The following is a 23,869-nucleotide window of genomic DNA, read 5'->3' on the forward strand; positions in this document are numbered from 1 at the left end:
TGAAGGAGGACAATGTCCGCGTGGAGTTTCATCCACGTGTCGAGGATGAGTCCCATTGCTTTGGCAAACTGGGTAGGAGAGTTCTGCGCACCTTGGGGCATGACAGTCCAGGTGTAACAGAGGCATGGCATTGGTCTTGGTGGGTGGTCCAAATATGGTGTACCAGAGGCCATCATGAGAGGAGTAATTATTTTACTACACTGTGCCACCAACAACAACTTATCACTTTCCATTGTCTTGTACTCTGGTCCTGCTAGAAGCAGACCCTTCTGGATTGGTTCCCTAAGACCCGAGACAAAGGCAGCAGTCAGCATCTGCACATGTGCTTTGATTTGCTTGCTGAACCCCAGGTCACTGAACACTTGTGTAATTCTGGTATGAAATTGCTCAACTGTTTCCCCCTTATCTTGTGTCATATCCTGTATACCGGTTGCTTGATCTGCCAAGCGATCCTGAGCCCATGTTTTCAACTGGGCCACGAATTCGACCCCCGAATTCCAAGTATCGAGGTCATACTGTATATTCTCATTAAAGCATTTTCCCATTACTGGCCAGTAGGCGTCCCCTGCTTTTATTTCACACAGACTTTTTAAATCCCGCCATGCACAACTATATGATTTCTGGATCTGCTCAATCCTTCTATAAAAAGCCATGGGCTGTTTTCCTGGGTCCGGCAGGCCGGCAACCAGGCTGGCAGCGTTCTTGGGAGTGAAAGTTACATACATCAGGGGAGCCCCCCGTGCCGCACTTATCCCCCGGGGGTGGTCCATTGTGTGTGGGTGGTTGGCCAATGGGGGGTCGTGTTAGACCCCTTCCCCCAGGTGCAGGCTAGTGTGAATCAAGTCCTTGAAGCCAGTGTTGAGAAGGGTGAGGAGGTTGGGAAGGGTATTGTGGTGACACATATGAGTCGTTGAACAGGGAATCCATGTTAGTCTCGGAATGTGGGTCATATTGTGGGAATGTAACATTAAGTCTTGGTGGGACTATATTCGGGGCCAGTGGGACCGTGGTTGCACTGGTGTCTATGTTAGTTATACCCCCGGACACCACAATGTTCTGTGCACGGGAATTTGTCTGGTTACTCTGGTTATGACTACGGTGGGAAGGACCGGCATGAACTGCCGATGTATCCAGGCTGTGGTGAGTGGGACTGGCATGAACTGGTGATGCTGCCTGATCCATCCCATCAATGTGGTCTGGCCCCGGCATCTCCACCACAAACTGGTCTCATGTTTGGTCAATTGAATCAGTCACAGAATGGGCAGAAGAGCTAGCCGGGCTTGCCTTACCATCCCGGGAACCTGCCATCATCAGCGGGGTAGGTTGAGCAGAAATAGGGATGAGTTGGGCCTTGTAGTATGTTCCGGTTGATTGGTCTATCATCGGGTATATGTGTGTGGGCTCCGGTGTGGGCAGCAGCGCTGGTGGGTCAGGCGAGGGAGGTGTACTATAGTGATGGCAGTTGACTGAGGGATACAAATATAGGTGTGCCTTGCCAACCGTCAAACATGGCAGAGGAGGTATTCCCTGTTGGTCTATTTCTTGCTGCGTAGAGGCAGTAAGGGGAGGTGCTGTCTGTGAAAGAGGGGCGGTAGAAAAAGGGCGGTACTCATTTCCTGAAAGACAGCCGCCATCATAGGGCGGTGGCTGCCTACTCAACCTCCTCTTTCCTAATTTCTTGTACACATACACAATACAGCCATTTTGGTTTGTTTCCTCCTCAATCCACCGTAGGCCATGATCTTTTAACAGGCCTCTTTTCCTTTTCAAGAGAGAGAGCCATTCATCTACTTGTAATCTCCCACCCAAATGCATGTCAATCTCACATATTTTTGCTAATTTCTTCCCCTTCTTAATGGCATCTTCTCCCTCCCGTTCTAACACCAAGTCACAAGCTAAATGGCCCTCTGGGGGCCTAATCAGTTTATTCCCCATCCTTCACAATTCTCAAGTTAAATGAAAGATAGGAAGGGAGATTGAGAGAGAGAGAGAGAGAGAAAATGAGAGACTTAAAGTTGATATAGGCAATGAGGAAGTAAAAGATCTCTAGTAATAAGTCACTTAGTGAAGGCAGAGAGAGAGACCAGATGATGATTAAAAGATCCCTTGTAAAACAGTTATTGAGGAAACATACAATAAAAATCAACAACCATTATTCAATGGGCCTTTCTAAACATTCCTAACACGTCCCTGCAACACCCAAATTCCTCACACTATCTTTCTCTGCCTCCTCGTAGTTTTCTGGTTGCTGAGGTTGTAGGGGACACCTTTTGCTCCCCTGTCCTCTTATTCTAGCCTCAGCCTCAATAACTGCCAATGTCTTGCTGAGTAAAAATGCCACTGGATAATGCACATTTAATCTGAATACTATCACATGCGTGGCCTCTGGGAACAGGGGTTTATAAACAAGGAGAGTTCTGTTATAACCTGGTTCTACCTTTTTAATCAACCTCCAGCCGTTCTCATTAATACCCAACAACAATCCACAAATACACTTAGGACATGACATCACCACAATCAATGTGGGAACCAAGGTGAATTATGGGATTGACTATTCTCATGGGATCCCCACGCCCTCGCCTCGGGCGTATGTGACTCTTGGTACAATTCCAGTACTCTTGGTACAATTCCCGTACTCTTGGTACAATTCCCGTACTCTTCTTAGTACAATTATTTATTCCCCCAAGAGGAGTTTAACCACATCACCTCCATCCGTGATGATATACTCAATCCCTCCTTCCCAAAAGGTGGTTCCCACAAGACAAACAGGAAAACAGACAAACTCCAACAAAACACTCCGAATACAGGCGGGCCAGAAACAATTGCAGGTTCATATAAATGGACTCGAGAGAAGATATATACCTGTCTTTTAGGCCTCAGGAAGCCGATGTCAAGACAGAAATTAACCAGATATGGATGCGGACTAAACAGTAGACAAATTATTAAGAAAAATGTCTTACCATTTTATCCAGAGTTGATCAGGCTCCAGCCCGTCCGTATTTGGTATTATTTTGGTCTCTTTCCGTTTCGGCTGTCCTTTGGACCGATTCTCGAGCCCCACGTTGGACGCCAGCTGTTTTGGACCCAAACTAGAAAAGCTCTGTATTGTTTCTGACCCCCTGGCCAAATTAATCCTTAATATAAGAGTATGCACACTTGAAGTCAGACACTGACACACATAGTTCAGTATTCAGACACTTCTCCTTTTTATTTCCTGAACTCCGGCTGATATACCATAAGCCGGATATCTTACTATCAAATCAAAAATTTGATAAAAGACAGCGTGTACAAACCACAAATTATACATATTCATTATTGTGACGAAGGATAAGCTTTTTAGCTGGGTCAAGTCTAAAAAAGGGAAAAGCAAGCTATCCTAGCTAAAATAGTCTTGTTTTCAGCCCCTTCTTCCTCTTGGGTGTAGTCTCACGGTGCCGAGAAGAGGCGCAATCTACTTTTTGACGTTGCTCTTTTTTTAACCCTTGCAGTTTCGTTTCACATGAAGGGAGAAGCTGGCAGACATCTTAATTATGATTAAATGAGTATGATTAAGGTTGATAGCTGATAATGATAGATAAGCACTTATATCTATAAGAGTACCAGAAATAGGCATTTCACTTATAACACTCATGATCACATCCATTACACCGCGAGCGATCGGCGCGGATGCCGGCCACCTCTCTCCCTTAACCACGCCCCCTCTTGAGGGTGGGCATCATGACGCTATTATTATTATCCTTAGGCATCTCATGATGGGGATGTAGTTGGGGGCGGGCCTGAGCACCAATGGCTCGGGGGGGCGTGTCCCCTCCCTCCCTCTCACTCTGTCCATCCTTCCCTTCTCCCAGCTGTTACTGATCTAACGATCAGCCGCTGGGCTTAAAAGGGAATACACGCTTGTCTAGTGTCATGCTGGTGTGTGCATCAGACGGATAGAGTGGCTTCAGCTCTCAATATACAGGTATACAGTCCACTCTCTCTCTGTGCTAATTGCTTTGGAACTATTGGGGGGATTTGCTTATATGGTCCATATACATTGACTGCATAAGGACATGGATATAGTGGGAAATCCCTGCAATATTATAATCATATATACCATTGTTGTACTATAATAGGGATTTTTTCAGTACTCTATTTTCCAATATATGTGTTTTTTTATGCTTTCCCCTGCACTAACCCTTTACAGGGACATGGCTATAGTGGGAAATCCCTGTAATATTAAATCATATACCAATGTTGTACTATTATGGGGATTTTTTCTGGACTCTATTTTCTAATATATGTCTTTTTTACGTTTTCCCTTGTGTTCCTTCCTCTCTCTGTATTTTCTAGTTTAGTGGACACCTCTGGAGACCATTATCTCTACTTTTGGGATGGATGGCTGAATCCAGCACCTTTGTGTGAGGAATTTTGAGGTATGGCATTCGGCCAGTGGCGGCTGGTGAAGTTTTAAGATGGGGGGGCGCCAGACCCCGCCCTTCCTTTCTGACCACTCCCACAGCGGTGATTAAATGCCACCAAAAGATCGCTCTATTTTTATTATGGAATAAAAGATTTTGGTTTACGGTTTTACGCTATGGGAGTCTTTGCTTGCCTTTTATGAATGGTCCAACCATGTGAAAACGAGGTGATGTCCCTGTGTGATGACCCCTAAGATTTCTGATATCAAATGCCTTTCTGATTCTGGGATTTGGTAAGCGCGCATTTTTACCATTTATCAGCACGGTGTTGGTGAAGGAAATTCTCTCTCTTGTACCCGCATAGGATTGTACTCGCATAGGATTTCTTGAGAAGAAACACTTATGATTATTGGACTGTTATGCCCACGATTACATCTTGATGAAGAACTGTTTTCTTGTATATAATTTTTGAGCACTTTATTCATAATATTTCTGATTGTTCACAAAAAATTCTGGACACTTTACCATTTATGCTCATTACTATGTCTTTATGAGGAACTGTTGCTTATATATAATTTTTGAGCACTTTATATATATATATTTTCTGTACACTTGATTATTGTATGAGTTATAGAGTATATTCTTATTATTCACTTAGTTGTGTTTTTATATTAAAATTTTTGACTAGTTATAGTGTATACATATTATTCTGTTATAGGTTTTAGATATATTTTTTTAGATTTTTGTAATTGTGAGCGCGGTTGAAATTCCTGATTTATATTATTTATTGCTGCCTGTGGTCTTTTTCTCTTTTGTAATGTCCATAGATGGGAATGTAATGCATCATGAGCCCCTGAGGAAAAGGTTTAACACTTTTGAACAACCTTGAAACGCGTCGGCCCTTTGTCTGTTTCAGCATTGTTCAGTGATCGACAATGTGGGTGCCTTCATCCCCATTATGCTGCTCTAGAAACACTGGAATTTGTTGTACTCTCTATTAATCATTGTGCATCCGCATATGTATATTGTTTTGTACTATGTAATAAAAAAAATTTTTTAACTTCTTTTTGTTAATAATTTTTTGAGACTACTGCCGAAACTAAAGTCCCAACCGAGGAAAAATTGGTTTTGGGTCTAATGTATTAGGGATGTGGGCAGTCAGTCTCTTTCCATACAGTTTTATGCACGTCTATTCTTTCCTACAATTTTGAACTTACACAAAAAGCAATTGTTTAATGTATAACATATGTAAATAAAACAAATAAAATCCTTAACCCTATCCTAACCCTAACTTAACTCTAACCCAAAACTTAACCCTAACAATAACTCTAACTCAACCTAAACCTATTCCTGACTTAAACATAAACCTAAACTTAACTGAAAGAGATCCTGTCCCTGTCTGCTTGTGCTGTGTCATTTGGCCCCGTGTATCACCTAAAATACTTACCCGATCCTACCTGGTTTTGCCCTCCCCCTGTAAACTGTGCAAAGTTTATTAAGGTTTAAAAAAAAACACATACACTGGGGCATAGTATTTAATGTAACAGAGGGGATTGTAGAAAGAACACTAAGTGACTTAACAACCACTTTAACCCGAACCCTAACTTTACCCTAAACTCTAACCCTAAATTAAACTTAACCCTAACATAACTGTAACCCTAATTTAACCCAAACCATAACTTAACCACTTTACCAATGGATGGTTTTACCCCCTTCACGACTAGAGCATGTATTGCTATTTAGCATTGTGCTAATTTAACTGGCCATTGCTCGGTCATGCAGCACGGTGCCCAAATTAAATTTACATAATTTTTTTTTTTTTTACACAAATGGAGTTTTCTTTTGGTGGTATTTAATCACCACAGTTTTTTTTTATTCATACTGTATTATGTCATCAAACTTAGTCTTTAGCATGTTAGTACGTTTTGCCACTCCAACGCTTACTGGAGTGCTGGGATAATGAGTGGGCTGGAGAGGCTGAGCAAACTACAGGTTATGAATCTGGGTGGATCCTACATAAATTTCTGGACCCCCCCCCCCCCCCCAGAGTATGAGGTGGTCTGTCTGCTGATTCTGGGTCACAGGAGATCAGAACTAAGTGCACTTATGTGACCCAAATGAGAAGTGTTGTCAAAATAGATCTGGCTCTTTTAAAGTTGATCTAAACCCTGACAGGATGATATTAAATTACCATAAACAATGACCATGTTTTTATTTTTTTCTTCACAAAATTCTGTTTTCATATATGTTGATTATTTTCACCCCAGTGCTGCTGATCTCCTCTAGACTTTTCCAGCTTTTTTTTTCTCTACATGCATCAACTGCACATCTTAACTTTGGACTTCCTAAAAGTGATAGTGGTGAATGTCGCCTGCTCAATTTGTGTCAGCCCAGGCACATACAGTCTTCATTAGAGATGCATGTGGCAGGGAGACTATGCAGAAATACATTTATAAAACAATTATAACCCCATAACAGAAAGAAGGTTGGATCACCGGGTATTATTTTACTAAAGACTGAAGATTTAAAATAAATTGAAAACAACTTTTGAAAATGTATTAACATGGTAAACCTTATGTGAAAATTTTGTGATTGTCTTTAGATGTGCTTTAGGTAGAGCTTTGCTGGCTTTTAGGCTTTCACACATGAGGATACCAGAATTGTGGCAAAACACGGGGTGCATTTGGGATACCATTATTTCTTAATGGCACCCCAAACACTGTGCAATTTTGCCACGATTGTCGAGCGATAAAACTCGCTAAAACTGCTGCAAGAATTGAAATACAAAACGTGCCTGGCTCTGTGCCAAAATTTGGTACATGAGCTTCTTTGTTGCACTTTTGAAGTGGAGGGAGGCCCATTCAACACAAAAAGAAAAAAAAAATACAGTGTGGAAAGTGTTGCAGTAGTATGCTTAGGTGTGAATGGAAACTTAGTGCTAGTCCTCCTTGTCCGGCTCAGAGTCCTGCTCTACAAAGAATTTCAAAAAGCTACTATAAAGACAAGTTTACAAATGTAGAATAGTTGTTCTAAAATTACATTATGTACATACAGTAACTGCATAGGCATAGCTCCCAACTGTCCCTGATTTGGAGGGACTGTCCCTGATTTGGAGCAATGTCCCTCTGTCCCTCATTCCTCCTCATTTGTCCCTCATTTTGGTCTGATCTATATAGATGTATATAAAATGCACTTTTTAACTATCAAAATGTGTTTTCCAGTGCTAAACAAACATGTAATTATTCTATATCAACATGTGCTAAAACAATTATTGTCAGTCTATGTCTGTAGTGCTGATATTTATGCCTATTAATGTAATGTAAATATTTTATAATGGAAGTCTATGGACAAAACTATGGCTTAGTATTTGGCGCCATCTAGCAGCATTGAGTTAAACACAGGAAGCGACTGTTTATTTACTTTGGTTATTTGACCTATTTACCCAGAAGGCCAGGTGACCTACCCATGGACACCCTCTCTTGCGCTGTTTGCTGGGTAGGACATAAAAGGACCCCGAGTGGCCATCTTAGGTCTCTTCTGGACGCATGGCCTGCCTGTGAGGGCCTGTGAGGAGGTCTCAGGAGAGTGTGGTCTACAGCCACTTCGGAGCGCAGCAGAGACAGACATTGCCAGTCATCCGACAGTGGAGAGCCACAGTGACCGGATTGGGAGGGATCCGGAGACACTTCTCGGAGCATCGGAGGAACGGTTCACCCAGCGGAGCAGTGTGACAAAGCCGGCCGGCATGGAAGCAAGCCACAGAGCACCGGACCAGAGCCATTAAACGGAGCTTCAGATCCAGTTGGTGAGCGGGTTGCGGCCCACAGTTTTATTACACATTTGCATCTAGCTAGACTCACATACAGTGTTTGCTGGGATCTGTAGTCCCACGGAAGAAGCTCACAGAAACTGACATTAGGCAGTCATAAGGCCTAACCTTAATTGCATCTTAAGCATTGTACTATACCTGAGGGAATACTTACTGGAACATTTAAAGAAATAGTAACACGACCACTCCTCAATCAATCCTAATTTATTTACCCTTTGGATTACAATTTATAAGAGACCATCATAGCTACCCTGTTTCACCTAAAATAAGACCTAGCGCGATTGTCGGTGATGGTTGCAATATAAGCCCCACCCCCCCAAATAAGCCCTAGTTAAAGTCCTTGTAGGTCTTATTTTCAGGGTAAGGCTTATTTTCAGGTAAACAGGGTAGGGATTATTTGGGGGGGTAGGGCATATATTGCAGCCAACACCGACAATCACGCTAGGTCTTATTTTAGGGGAAACAGGGTAGCAGAAGACAAGAAGATTAAAGACTGTGTACTTTTAATGAGATCTCGCAACTAGCTATTAACCACTTGCTTACTGGGCACTTAAACCCCCCTCCTGCCCAGACCAATTTTCAGCTTTCAGCGCTGATGCACTTTGAATGAAAATTGCGCGACCATACAACACTGTACCCAAATGAAATTTTTAGCATTTTTTTTCCCACAAATAGAGCTTTCTTTTGGTGGTATTTAGTTACAGCTGGGAGTTTTATTTTTTGCTAAACAAACAAAAAAAGATGCAAAATAAAAAAAAATTAAAATCATGTTTAATAGTTTGTTATAACATTTTGCAAACAGGTAATTTTTCTCCTTCTCGAAATGCGCTGATGAGGCAGCACTGGTGGGCACTGATAGGCTGCACTGGTGGGCACTGATAGGCACAGTTAAGGCAACACTAATAGGCACAGATAAAGTGGCACCGATAGGCACAGATAAGGCGGCACTGATAGGCAAAGATGGGCACTGATAGGTGGCACTGATGGGTGGCACGGATGGGTGGCACTGAGGGGCACTGATAGTTACCACTGATAGATGGGACTGATGGGCACTGATAGGTGGCACTGATAGGTGGCTCTGATAGGTGGCACTGCTGGGCACTGATGGGCGGCACTGATGGGCACTGATGGGCACTGGTAGATGACACTGATGGGCACGGATATGTCGTACTGAGGTGCAGCACTGTTGTTGTGGCAGATTGTGGGCACTGATAGGTGGCACTGTGGGCACTGATAGGTGGCACTGTGGGTACTGATGTATGGCACTGTGGGCACTGATGTATGGCACTATGGGCACTGATGGGTGGCACTGCTGGGTGGCACTTTTATTAATAACTGGCTGGTACTGGCAGGGGGCAGGTGGGCACTGATAAGTTGGCCGTGATCGGGACTGATTTTTCTCTCCTCGCGCTGTCAGCGCGAGGAGGAAAAATAGCCGATTACTGGCTCTGTTTTGTCACATGATCAGCTGACATTGGCTGACAGCTGATCACGTGGTAAGGGGTCGGGATCGACCCCTTGCTCGGATCCGTGATCAGGCGAGTCTCATAGACTCGCCGATCACAGAGCGCGCCGCTCGTGCACGGGACGAAGCCAATAGACATAGTCCCGGAAAAGCAGGTCCGCGCTGTAGCCGTCATTCGGCTATAGCGCGGATCTCTAGTGGTTAAAGTAGGGGGAGTTTCCTTATAGTTACGCTGTGTATAATTGTTGTTCAGTTTCATTGTCCTGTCATTTTATGTTAAGGTGACAGTACAATTATTGTAACCACCTGTTTATCAAAATTTACAGAAAAGTATACGTTTTTGGTTAAGTACTTTGGTGTGGAGTGTTGTTCCTTTCCAAGCAGGTGGAGCCATTGGATACCCAGGTAATAACAAAGGTATATTGTTATTATATTGTATATTGCGGGGTCATTCTTCACCATCAGCTTCACACCAACTTTGCACCACAGCTGTGTCAAGTCAGTGGGGGTTCACCAGCAGCTCCTTGATCAGTGGTCAGTGCTACATGTGCATATGATAAAAAAGAAAATAAACTTGTATTCCATTCATACAAAATGTGTTACTAGACAAACCCCACATGAATCATAGAAAATGTCACACATTTATTTTTTCCTTTAAACTCACCAGCTTACAAAGTATAATACAGCACACTGGATGACATGATATTGGTATTTACGGTTTACTTGCTAATAGAAAATAATCTCTGAAAGCCAACCTTTAAGATCAGAGTGAGAGGTGACATTTTGTACTGAAAATGCAATATGCATAACAAGCACAATCTGAAATGAAATAATGTTTTATGTAATGAAAGTTGTATGATGCATTCCAGGTTACACTAATAATTCCATAATTTTATGTACATGAATTCTGTGGCACTCTTTTATAATGTATCTTTTACTGTTTGCAGTTTAATTGATAATGCTTTTTACAACCAAGCTGTTGAAAATAATCAGAAACTAAGCAAAATGCAATGGAGAAAATAAAGAAGGAGCATTTTAATTGCAATTCAGTTATAAAAAAATATACCTCCAAAGAAGAGAATGGTCTTGAACTCATAATTCTAGCAACAGTATTTGCATCTTCTATATTAGAACCTTTATATGCAAGGTTATTCACTATTATATCAATTAAAGTGGACATTCAGTCATTTTTTTCAATTTTCCAACTATTAAATCTTCTGCCCTTGTTGTTTTAACTTTGGATAGTAAAACATTTTTTTTCTGGCTGTTTCTTGTCTGGTAATAAGCCTAGGCTTATGACATCATTCACAGGTCTCTCTCCCTCTCACTCTGGTGAGAGTTTGCCAGGAAGGGAGAAGGGATGAGTCATAAGAGGGCCAATGAGAGCTGCAGGACTGGAGATGTGCCTCTGTGTGTCTGTGTAAATCCAGGAAGTGAACAGGCAGCAGCTTCAGCTGTTAAAATGGTTGCAGCCAGGCTCAGTGGAGGGAGATTTCGGGAGCATATTTGGCAAGTACAGAATCACAGTATATATAAAATAATATGCAAAGTGGGTGGAGGGAAGCTTCAGAATGGCAAAGATGCTTTTATTACAAATTATGTGAGCACTCTGCAGTTCCTCTTAAAAGTATATCTAAACTTAATAATCAAAAATTTGCATATGACAACTCACCTTTCCTTAGATGTGGTCACTGTGGTACTATTTATTTTATTTTCCTTAGATGTGGTTACTGTGGTACTATTTATTTTTTATCATTATCTGCAAGAATAGACACATACCAGTTGATCCTGCCAGAAATCTAGTGTTCTTGTAACTTTATTTGCACTAAACTGAAATCTTGATGTTATAATCCTTCCCAGTTCCCATCTCACCAGTCTTCAACAAAACACATATGTAATGTACAGAAGAAGGGAAGGTGGCTGGTAGTTTTTTGTAATAAAAAAAAATTAAAAATAAGAGAGGGAGGTGTTTGGTAGTTCTAACACACTCACCGTCCTAATACTGCTTTATAGAAACAGTTAGGAGAGTGCATGTTGTCACCAGACACCCAAGGCATGCACCCTGTATCTGTTGGTGAGTGCCATGGATCATGATGCCAAAACTGCCCACGTTTTCCTTTAACTTTTGTACTTTTGTGCTTTAGCAATCTCCATCTATCCTGTCCCTGCCTGCTGCATGTCAGACCGTAGAATTTTAGAGCACTTTCCTCGTCTATGTACTACAGATCTAATAAGGGGCCGGTAGGCAATGACAAGGTGTTGCTACATGGGGCACTATCCAGTAGGAATAAGTAAAGTAAATGTGTCTGGGTTTGGTTTGTGGTGGTTCATTGAAATTTGAAAAATGCAAACTTAAAGCCTTTTGTAGTCTAGTGTCAAAACAGAGCATTCAGGTCTGCAAAACAAACATCCTTGAATATAGCTCAATGCACACAATGGTTTTCTATGGGCATTTGTACACTCTACATTTAGAACCATTTACACATGAAAATGTTTGATTCTGATTATCAAAGAAAACTTTGCATTTGTAGTTAGGTTTGCTGAGTTGAACGTAGCTGAATGAATGTGTATATAAGTGAAGTTTACATGGATTTATCTACAATTCATTTACCCTGCAAAAATAGTGGATGATGTAATTGATTTCTCACATGATTGGAGTAGAGTAGCATCCAGCTGGGGTAGACTTGCCCCGTGCCGGTCGGGACCCCCGTAAGTCCGGGCGCGGGTTCTGCAGACTCGATCGCCGCGGGATACCCTCGATCATCTCACAGGGAGGCTGAACAGGGAGATGTGGAAGTAAACAGCATCTCCCCGTTCTGCCTAGCAACAAGTGACACCGATCTCTTCTCCCTGCGATTGGAGCAGAGATCAGTGTTCACTAACACACAGCCACACCCTCCACAGTTAGTAACACACCCCTAGGACACACTTAACCCCTACACTGCCACCCTCTGGTTAACCCCTTCACTGCCAGTGTCACTTACACAGGAATCAGGGCATTTGTATAGCCGATGTCCGATGCGTCTGCCATTATATTGCAGGCATGATAAAAAATGCTGATCGCCGCCATTACTAGTAAAAATAAAATTATTACTAAAAATGTCATAAAACTATCCCCTATTTTGTAAACCCTATAAATTTTGCGCAAACCAATCAATAATAGTTTATTGCGTTTTTTTTTACCAAAAATATCTAGAAGAATACGTATCGGCCTAAACTGAGGAAAATAATTTTTTTTATATATTTTTGGGGGATATTTATTATAACAAAAAGTAAAAGATAATGAGTTTTTTTCAAAATTGTCACTCTTTTTCTGTTTATAGAGCGCAAAAGAAAACTCTATTTGTGTGAAAAAAGGACATCAATTTTGTTTGGGAGCCATGTCACACAACCACGCAATTGTCAGTTAAAGCGACGCAGTGCCGAATCACAAAAAGTGGTCTGGTCTTAAGCCAGCAAAATGGTCCGATCTGAAAGTGGTTAAGAAACAAAAAAACAAAAAACTAAAGCCCTCAACTTTGTACTATTGGCCAGTGGTAACACAATTTCATAGTATAGCATATATACTTTTTTTTTTACAGTACCACACTATATTGTTATGTAATGCTGGAAAACGGACTTTCAGAGGCTGCTTTTTTCAGCTGCCCTCCAACTCATCCAATGTTATCTTACGTGTATATGTACACAGGTTAGTTTAATGTAGTTTCTAGGTAGTTGGGTTTTAGAGACTAAATGAGTTCTGATGCCGAAGTTTCCGACGTTTCACAAAACGCATTTTTAAAGTTGCCCTAGTTAAAATGATAGCAAATTATGAAAACAACAAAAAAACATGTAATTGCTTGCTATGCTACATAGACCATTTATATATCCCTAATGAGCCCATGATCCAATCTAATACACCAATAGCATTGCTATAAGCAAAAGTATAATTGGAATTTGACCTATATGTTGTTAGATTTCAACCAGATGACCCCACTATTGAGCTTCACCCCGACTTGATCAAACATAGTTGCATGAAAGTTAATATCTGGCTTTTTTAATTGCATTTTTCCATCATGTTAAATTCTAGGTAACTTCGACAATGATTAGGGTTAGGGTTTTCCCCTTGAAGAACAAGTTACAAGAGCCAGAACAAGTTTAGGGTTATGGTAAGGGTTATGGTTTCTGGTTAGGGTTAGGATTAGGGTTTCTGGTTAGGGTTAGGGTTTCCCATTAGGGGTAATGGTTAGTGTTTTTCCCTTGAAGACCAAGGTTAGGGTTAGGGTTTTCAGTTAGGATTAAGGTCTCCCATTAGGGTTAGCAGGTTATGGTTTTCCCCTTCAAGAACAAGTTACAAGAACAAGTTTAGAGTTATGGTTTCCCATTAGGGTTAGGGTTTCCGTATAGGGTATCCCATTAGGGTTAGGGGGTTAGGGTTTTCCCCTTGAAGAACAAGTTTAGGTTTAGGGTTTATGCTTAGTGTTTCCCATTAGGGTTAGGGGTTAAAAGAACACATTTAGGGTTATGGTAAGGGTTATGGTTTACCGTTAGGATTAGGGTTAGGGTTAAGGTTAAGGGTTCCCATTAGGTTTAGGAGGTTAGGATTAGAGTTAGGGTTTTCCCCTTGAAGGGCAAGTTTAGGGTTAGGGTTAGGGTTTATGGTTAGGGTTAGGGGTTTATGATTAGGATTAGGGTTTCCCATTAGGATTAGGGGGTTATGGTTAGGGATAGGGTTTTCCCCTTGAAGAACAAGTTACAAGAACAAGTTTAGGGTCATGGTAAGGGTTATGGTTTCCCATTAGGGTTAGGGTTTCCAGTTAAGGTTAGGGGTTATGATTAGGATTAGGGCTTCCCAATAGGGTTACGGGGTTTTGGCTAGGGTTAGGGCTTTCCCCTTGAAAAACAAGTTAGGGTTAGGGTTTCTGGTTAGGGTTTGGGTTTCCTATTAGGGTTAGGGGGTTATGGTAAGGGTTTCCTCCTTGAAGAACAAGTTTAGGGTTAAGGTTTTGCAGTTAGGGTTAGGATTAGGGTTAGGGTTTCTGGTTCTCGCACGCGATTTCAAACGTATTTCCAGACTCATCAATAGCAACATCAGGAGCATTTCCTTTCCTATGCTCATTATGGGATCTATAGTAAAAGCACAAAAAATGAGGTAGATACAAGCACACTGCTGCTCTCTCAGCTGCTGCTACTCACTCTGGTCTCACAGAATGGCTGAAATAATTAAATAATACTGTTTGGGCTTTGGGAGGGTCCAATGATGTCATCTTAAATAAACTCTCCTAGATGCAAACGCGGCAAAATGTGGCTAAACATGGCATGCAGACACGGCAAAGCAGGCATTTTTAAAATCCAGTTTCAAGCATCATTTAATCTGGTGATAATCCATGAGAATGACGTGTGACTTCTAGTTGTATATATCTGAAAAAATAACAGATGAGAGCTGTCATCAAGGTTACTCAAACTGATAATTATAATGAAGAACATGAAAACCAATACACTAACAATTAGAAACTATACTTATGTGTCTGGTAGTCGCAATGAGATATTACCTGAATAAACATAACCCATGCATTGTATGTATTTATGTCATTTGTTCTAATGGGAGACATTGGGGGTTATGTACAAAAGGCAAATCCACTTTGCACTGCAAGTGCACTTGGAAGTGCAGTCACTCTCAATCTAAGGGGTAGACCTGAAATGAGTGGAAGCTCTACTAATTTTATCATCCAATCACGTACAAGCTAAAATGCTGTTTTTTATCTTCCTTGCATGTAATCCTCAGATTTACAGCAACTTTACTTCCAAGTGCACTTTTAGTGCACTTTCAAGTGTACCTGCAGTGCAAAGTGGATTTTCCTTTAGTAAATAACCCCCATTGAGAAGTACAGAAAATGATATCACTGAATACTACACACCATAAAAGTTACATTACAAATATGACATACAGACAAGGTTAAGTCTCAAGATTAAAATAGAAAGACTTTTTTGTAGGTATTGCAGTTTAAAAATGTGCCATCTAGTGGCCTATCACATTATTCACATTAACCACTTGCTTACTGGGCACTTAAACCCCCCTCAGTCCCAGACCAATTTTCAGCTTTCAGCGCTGATGCACTTTGAGTGACAATTACGCGGTCATACAACACTGTACCCAAATGAAATTTTTATCATTTTTTTCCCACAAATAGAGCTTTCTTTTGGTGGTATTTAGTTACAGCTCGGAGTTTTATTTTTTGCTAAACAAACAAAAAAAGATGGAAAAAAAAAAAAAAAAAAAATCATGTTTTAATAGTTTGTTATAAAATTTTGCAAACGGGTCATTTTTCTCCTTCATTGAAGTGCGCTGATTAGGCGGCACTGATAGGCTGCATTGGTGGGCACTGATGGGCTGCATTGGTGGGCACTGATGGGCTGCATTGGTGGGCACTGATAGGCTGCACTGGTGGGCACTGATAGGCATAGTTAAGGCGGCACTAATAGGCACAGATAAGGCGGCACCGATGGGCACAGATACGGCGGCACTGATGGGCAAAGATGGGCACAGATAAGATGGCACGGATGGGTGGCACGGATAAGTGGCACGGATGGGTGGCACGGATGGGCACTGATAGGTACCACAGATAGATGGGACTGATGGGCACTGATAGGTGGCTCTGATAGGTGGCACTGCTGGGCACTGATGGGCGGCACTGCTGGGCACTGATGGGCGGCACTGCTGGGCACTGATGGGCGGCACTGGGGTGCAGCACCTTTGAGGCAGATTTTGGGTGGCACTGTGGGTGGCACTGCTGGGTGGCACTGTGGGTGGCACTGTGGGCACTGCTGGGTGGCACTGTGGGCACTGCTGGGTGGCACTGTGGGCACTGCTGGGTGGCACTGTGGGCACTATGGGCACTGCTGGGTGGCACTGACAGGGGGGCACTTACTTTATTTCAGGATGGCACTGCGGGTGGCAGGTGGGCACTGGCAGGGGGCAGGTGTCCGTTTAAATTGCTGGCCGTGATCGGGACTGATGTCCCGAACACGGCCGCTGGCGATCGGCTTCTTTTTTTTCTCCTCGCGCTGTCAGCGCGAGGAGGAATACTAGCCGATTACCGGCTCCGTTTTATCACATGATCAGCTGTCATTGGCTGACAGCTGATCACGTGACAAGGGGTCGGGATCGACCCCTTACACGGATCGGTGATCAGGCGAGTCTCACGGACTCGCCGATCACAGAGCGCGCCGAGCGCGCCCCTCAGGGGGCGCGCAGGCCGCTCGTAACCGGGACCACGTCAATAGACGTAGTCCCGGAAATGTGGGTCCGCGCTGTTGCCGTCATTTTGCAATAGCGCGGATCCCAAGTGGTTAAAGATGATCTTAATTGCATAGTTATATTGGTCCAGCTTAGACCAATGTAAATGTGCATATCTCATACATGAGGGACTACTGTGGAAGCTTAAAATCACTAAGCAATTCCTCATTGCTGCTGTCTTCCATGTATCGTGACAAGTGGCTGTCCCTACTGGATACTGATCACAGGGATTTGCTCGACCTGGCTCCATTCACAGAATGTCTTGTATGTTTTCAATGAATACAAATCAGCTTCCAGTTTTTTGTCAAGGCTAAATGAACAAGCTAAAGCTAGAAGCTGATTGGCTACCATGCACGGCTACACCAAATTTTGTACTCTTCAGTTTTATTAAATCAACTCCCAAGTGTTCTCTGATTGAACGAGGTGAGATCACAACATCACAGCCCCACCTCTCTCCCTTGTCCAATCAGGTTTTTTTTTGTGTGCATTGAAAAAATACAAAGCGTTCTGTGAATGTTGGAGGTGCCCATGCAATTTTAAAAACGTAATTTAGCAGAGAAAAGTGATTTTAATAATGCTTAAAGTGAAATATTAGGAATGCAAAATTCCCTTAAATATCATGTGTGGGGGAAGCCCTGACCCTGATTGTGAAGAGGCGCATCTGTAGGATGTATGCGACCTAGTACAGCAAAAGTGACAAAGAAAGAAAATGCCATTTGATTAGCCAGTAAAGGACAGTTCCTGGTTACACTGTCAAAAAAAAAAAGGTTAAGAAGCAAAGAATGCAGTGGAGACCAAAGAATCTGAATTATACCCATTTGGTCTGCGGTTTTTATTTTCTACTTCCACTAATACTGAGATGCTTACACCGCAATGAAAGAATACACCACCAACCACTTAGCCACTGTGCTGTCTGGGGTCACCATTGGAGTTGGATTATATACTAGCATGTGACCATTATCCAAGTTATGTTGTAAATCTATGGTTGGAGTTGTGCTTATGTTGATACTCTGAAATGAGAATGAGGAGCTAGATTAGTACTTCCAGGTAGCTCAAATAGCTTTTAATCCACTTCATTGTTTTGAGATTATCTGCAATCTTAATTTATGGTTCTCAGCAGTGTTATATATAAAAAATATAAATATTATACAGGCATGCTGATGAGAAAAATACAATTCATCATACATGGTCAATGTATAATAGATCAGTAGTAATAGTGTAAAACAACCCTGAAACAAATAGGATGCTGTAATGTTGGACTGTACGGCATTAGATCTCCCAGTGACATTCCTCAGCCATATTGACTGTGATTTCACTTAAGTTCAAGTTAGCCAGGTAATACAATATGTTCATAGAAAATTTCATTTCTCCAGTAGTCTGTTGAAGAGATGTAGGATGTCTGCTAATATGAATATTTTAATTGCTCGTTTAATGGCATCTATTAATTTATCCCAGGATCCTCATTCTAAGCTGCCAATAAAACAAAGAATTTACAAGCACTATTAAGGGAGTTTAGGAATTAAATGAAAAGACTTAATACAAAACACACAAAAGCCCAGAAGGCTATGCAATTAATTATATCAGCTTGTGACAGAACAACAACGCTACTTTGGATTCAAGCCAGACACGAGCCTGAAAACCGCACTGGGATAACCTGATTGTCTAGACACAGAGGAAGAAGAAAGGTAAATGATTTAGTTAAAGAGTGTTAAGAGAGCTGAGAGAGCAGTTTCTTCACATTAACTATGACAAAAAGCAATTGTAGACACAAGGCCTTAAGCTATACAAAGAATGCTAGGTTAGTTCACTCGTGTCACTGGGTTTTGAGAAGTGTTCTTAAGAGGATTTAAAGGCAAAATAGAAGGTACTATATTTCAGGAGGACTGCCAGAAAACAAACATGAGTAAAACAATGTAAGTTTTGTAACACAATGATCTCTGGAGATTTCAGAAAAAAAATGAAAATGTAAAGTAGATGAGTACCAATGAACTAGTAGCAACTAATGATTTCCAAATAAAGTAAAAAAAAAAATATTAGTAGATCACATGTTTCATACTTCAATGTAAAGGTTTGATCAGTTACAACATCTATTGCATAATTCAAACTTGCTTTCATTTGGAGGGAGAGTCTTTCTTTTGAAAACAAATCCCTCTGTCCCTATTTCCTTCTCAGTTGTCCCTAGTTTGGTCTGATTTATAGACTTCTAAAATAATACTATTTATGGTTTATACAGGGCCATAGCTTGAGAATAAATGCAAAAGCTACCTGTTCAGGAGAAGCATTAATGCATTCAAACTGCCCATGAAAAGATGATATCTTTCAACCAACTCCAAGTTTGGAAACTTACAGAATTACCACAAGGCAAAAATGCAATTGAGATCAATTCAGAGCAAGACTGGTTGAAAAGGGATATTAATAGCAGCATTTAATGAACACTTTGAAACCCTTCTTTTTCTTGTGTAATAACTGTGAAGATGAAGGCATTTAGTACAGTTGCCTTCTTTGTGTCATTTGTAACCTCCCATCCTTATCTTGTAAGTGTGCAATGTGCTCCGTTTTTGTTTTTTTTACTGTTAACATAGCTAAAAAAAACTGTTTTGGCTTATTTTTACTTTGTTATGTGATGTGTCTCTTGTAATCTTTTTTAGCCGCCTTGATTGCGATTTTACATTTCTTGTTGCATTCTTTGTAGTGCAGGAATGCTGGTGTTGACCCATTCCCTTTATATTTTCTTAAGGCCATACTTTTCTCCTTGAGGCTACTCAAATTCCTGTTTAACCACCCAGGTTGATTTTTTGCTCTTCTATATTTATTACCCATTGGAATGCACTGCTTGATACTTTTATTTAATATGCTCCTAAAGCATTCCCATTTCTTTTCTGTGTTCAATGACTCCAGAATTTGGTCCCAATTAATGTCATGTAGCAATGACGGCAGTTCAGGAAAATTAGCTCATTTAAAATTTAGTGTTTTTGTACCACCCATATGCCTCCTTTTCCTGTGATTTATGGTAAACGCAGTCACGTATCTCCACATCTGAAATGAGACTTGTATCATTTGTAGTTAATAGATCTTACAGGGCATTCTTTCTAGTTGGTGAATCCACCATTTGGGACATGAAGTTGTCCTGTAAAATATTCATGAAATGGCGGGCCTTTAGTGAGTGAGCTGTTCTCTCTGCCCAGTTGATATCGGGATAATTGCTGTTCTTTCTTTAATCACCATTTATTTGTTGCTACTTTCCAACAATTTCATATAACATATTTTACACTCCATAAGACGCACTTGACCATACGATGCACCTAGGTTTTAGAGGTTGAAAACAAGAAAAAAAATATTCTGAGCCAAATGGTGTACTAAAATATTTTCCAGTGCCCATGAAATACAGAGTGGCCATTACCATAGAAAATGCAGCGTGACCATTACCATAGAAAATGCAGAGCGACAATTACCATAGAAAATATTGGCAGAGTATTGGCAGGGTATGGCAGAGTCTTGGCAGGGTATGGAAGAGTATTGGCAGGGTATTGAAGAGTATTGGGAGGGTATGGCAGAGTATTGCAGAGTATTGTCAGGGAATTGCAGAGTATTGGCAGGGTATGGCAGATTATTGGCAAGGTATTGCAGAGTATTGGCAGGGTATGGCAGAGTATTGGCAGGGTATGACAGAGTATTGGCAGGGAATTGCAGAGTATTGGCAGGGTATGGCAGAGTATTGCAGAGTATTGGCAGGGTATGGAGGGATGGCTGCGACTGCACTTGTCACAGAGCAGTGCTGTGGGCACTACATATGCAGCCCACAGCGCTGCTGCCATCTGATCTCTCCCCTCCACTGTACAGATCTGTACACAGAGGGGAGAGAGGAGTGATCACATTGTAAATGGCCGACGGGTGCACCAAGATGACCGGAACTCGGGAGCTAGGCCGAAGCCACGGCCTTTCCTAAGGCCAAAGCCGCGGAGAGCTCTGGATCGCGGCGGGGGGGTGCCAATCGTATATTCGCACCATAAGACGCAGGCACATTTCCCCCCATATTTCTGGGGGGGGGTAAGTGCGTCTTATAGTCTGAAAAATATGGTAATTCACTGGCCATTTTTCCAGAACTTAGTTTCAAAACTACTTGTAAATCCAGGTACATTTAATCTCTGTCTGAGCTCACCTTGTTTCTTTAAATACAACACATATCTTTTAAAACTGGTAAAGAATGGAAGTAATATTTCATGCTGTTGATTATTAACAAGGAAAGAAAACAGGGGGTGTGATTTGATAGTGCAGAGAACAGACATGCTGTAAAACAGGTCTGCTGCAAATATGCAGTTTATTGCCTGTTGCAATCTGCACTTTAGCTATGGGGCAAAGCATAAACTCCAAAACATCAAGATCAGAGTATCAACAGCAATCTGGGTCATTAACAGCTCTATAATCAAAGCCTACTTTAATTCTGCTCATGTGCTGAACAGCTGTGCAATATACAAGATGATGTATGGGATTTTTAAGGCGATGAAATTAACAAGAATGAACAATAAACTACCAATATTGATAAAAAAACACATTCATTAGACATTGGGGGTTATTTACGAAAGGCAAATCCACTTTGCACTGAAAGTGCACTTGGAAGTGCAGACACTCTAAATCTAAGGGGTGGATCTGAAATGAGGGGAAGCTCTGCTGATTTAATCATCCAATCATGCGCCAGCTAAAATGCTGTTTTTAATTTTCCTTGCATGTCCCCCCCAGATCTACAGTGACTTTGTTGTCATGTTGTTGTCCATCATTAGAGAATGATCTGCTCTCTCCATGGGATCAGATGCTGAACTGAGGTTTTCATTTACAAGGTTTTACACGCTCTGACCAGGAAAAGAAGACAAAGTCTCCTCCATGGGCCAAAATCACTGGGTAGGAGGCTTGTCCCTAGTCCCCTCCAAAACCTGTTGTTCCAGTTTGGTCTGTCACACTATATCAGCGGTGCCCAACCAGTGGCCTGGGGGCCACATGTGGCCCGTGGAGCCCTCTGATGTGGCCCTCGACCTCCTGCTTTAAGATGGGAGGTTGGCAAGCCCAGATCACGGGTTGCCGACCCGCCATCCCAGAGCAGAAGTTTTGTGAATGAAGCCGCTGGTAGTGGAAGCAATTGGCTGCTGAGCAGAGCCACATAAGCCAATGCTTACTGTATAGTGCCTGCTCCTGTCACAGGCGGAGTGATACCAAATGCACTCCGCCTAGGACAGCAACAGCCAGCGATACCAAAATGGAATACGTTTATTAAAGGTAAGTTTACTACTAAATTCACAGTATAGATGGATATATCTGTTTTGCAGTGGTTACTGGGCTGCTTTCAAACTGATCCGTAGGTGCAGTGCAGCTGTGGGTTACCTACATTGAGCCATAGACTTCTGTTATTACCTGTGGGTTTGTTGTGCCTTCAGAAAGTGTGCCACACCTGTAGGATATAATAGAAGTTTACTGCAAAGTGCAGCTAACCAGCAGAAAATCCACAGGTTCACTGCGCTGCACCTGCGGTTGGGCAAATCGCATCGCATCAGTGTGAAAGCAGCCTTAGGCCCCTTTCACATGATTGGTCCGACCCAATCGGACTTACAATTCACTTCTATGGAACAGCAGATGTAAATGGACTTGTGTCTGTTTACACTCACCTCCTTAAAAAAAATAGAAAGAGATCTGTCCCTTCCATCTGGGCGAATCGGATTAGATCAGAGGGCCCATAGAGTAGAGTTGGCTGTGTCCATTGACAGGGACCTGTCATCCTCCCACTCCGCATTGTGGCCCCCAAGTAGTTACCAATTTGCTTAAGTGGCCCTTGCTCTTCAAAAGGTTGGGCACCCCTGTACTACATAGTTACATGGTTACATAGTTAGTCAGGTTGAAAAAAAATACAAGTCCATCTAGTTCAACCAAGAAAAAAAAAAAACATACAATCCCATATACACAATCTTCACCCACAGTTGATCTAGAGGAATGTGGAAAATCCCAGAAAAACGACTTATCCCCTGTAGAGGACAAAAGCGTTTAATGGCCTTTATAATATACAGGTCATTTAAAGAAGGAGAGAGCACACTTTTGGTGAAGATGTGATCATGTGGTGAAGGTTGAACTGAGCAATGGTGGATTTTTTTAATTCATTTTTTCAGGGTTTGCATGATTCATTAGTTGTTTTTTTATTAACCAGCTGGCCTGGTAAGGAATCACTTATTCATTGGATCAGTGCATTATTTTTTTGTTTTAAGCCTGAGTTTCTTCTTTAACAACTATGCAATGCCTTGTTTTGACTACAGTCCAGCTATTTTATGTTTACATGTCTGTGTGTCAGTTTCTGTATATGTGGCTGATGATGTATAAAAGCCTGCTATCTCAGTTACTGTCTCATCTCTATGATTAAGCCATTGGATAGGATGAGACATGCCAGGGGAGTATAGTCAAAAGGAGCTAAGGCTGAAGCCATACATTCTTCTTTCTGTATAGTGTATGTGATACAGCGTTCAGTGTTTCCACCTTCTGTTTTCTGATTTGCTTCATTTAGCCAGGATGACCTTGTTTGAACACTGGTATCCATTTTGTGCTTTGGACTGCAGAGTAAGCCTTTCTAGTGCTTTGAGCTGTGCCCCAAGTTCCTTGCACTTTCTCATCGAAGAAGTCAGAGAAACTTGTCGCTCTCAGATAAAAGTGCTCATCTAACTTGGGAGGGTTGATTTACTAAAGGCAAATAGACTATGCATTTTTCTTTGCACTAATTCTGCCCAGAGCTTAGTGAATGTAGTAAAGACTCACTTTGTGCCACATACCTAGTCGGAGGCCAAAGTTTCGAGAAAGCTCCCTTTGCAGCTAAGTGCAGTACACCCCTGAAGATGTTAGAGAAGGTGCAATGCCCAAAGACACAGGTT

This window comes from Lithobates pipiens, unplaced genomic scaffold (genome assembly GCF_037356315.1).
Source record: "Lithobates pipiens isolate NorthernLeopardFrog02 unplaced genomic scaffold, aLitPip1_a1.2 Scaffold_16, whole genome shotgun sequence".
In the NCBI taxonomy this organism is placed as follows: Eukaryota; Metazoa; Chordata; class Amphibia; order Anura; family Ranidae; genus Lithobates; species Lithobates pipiens.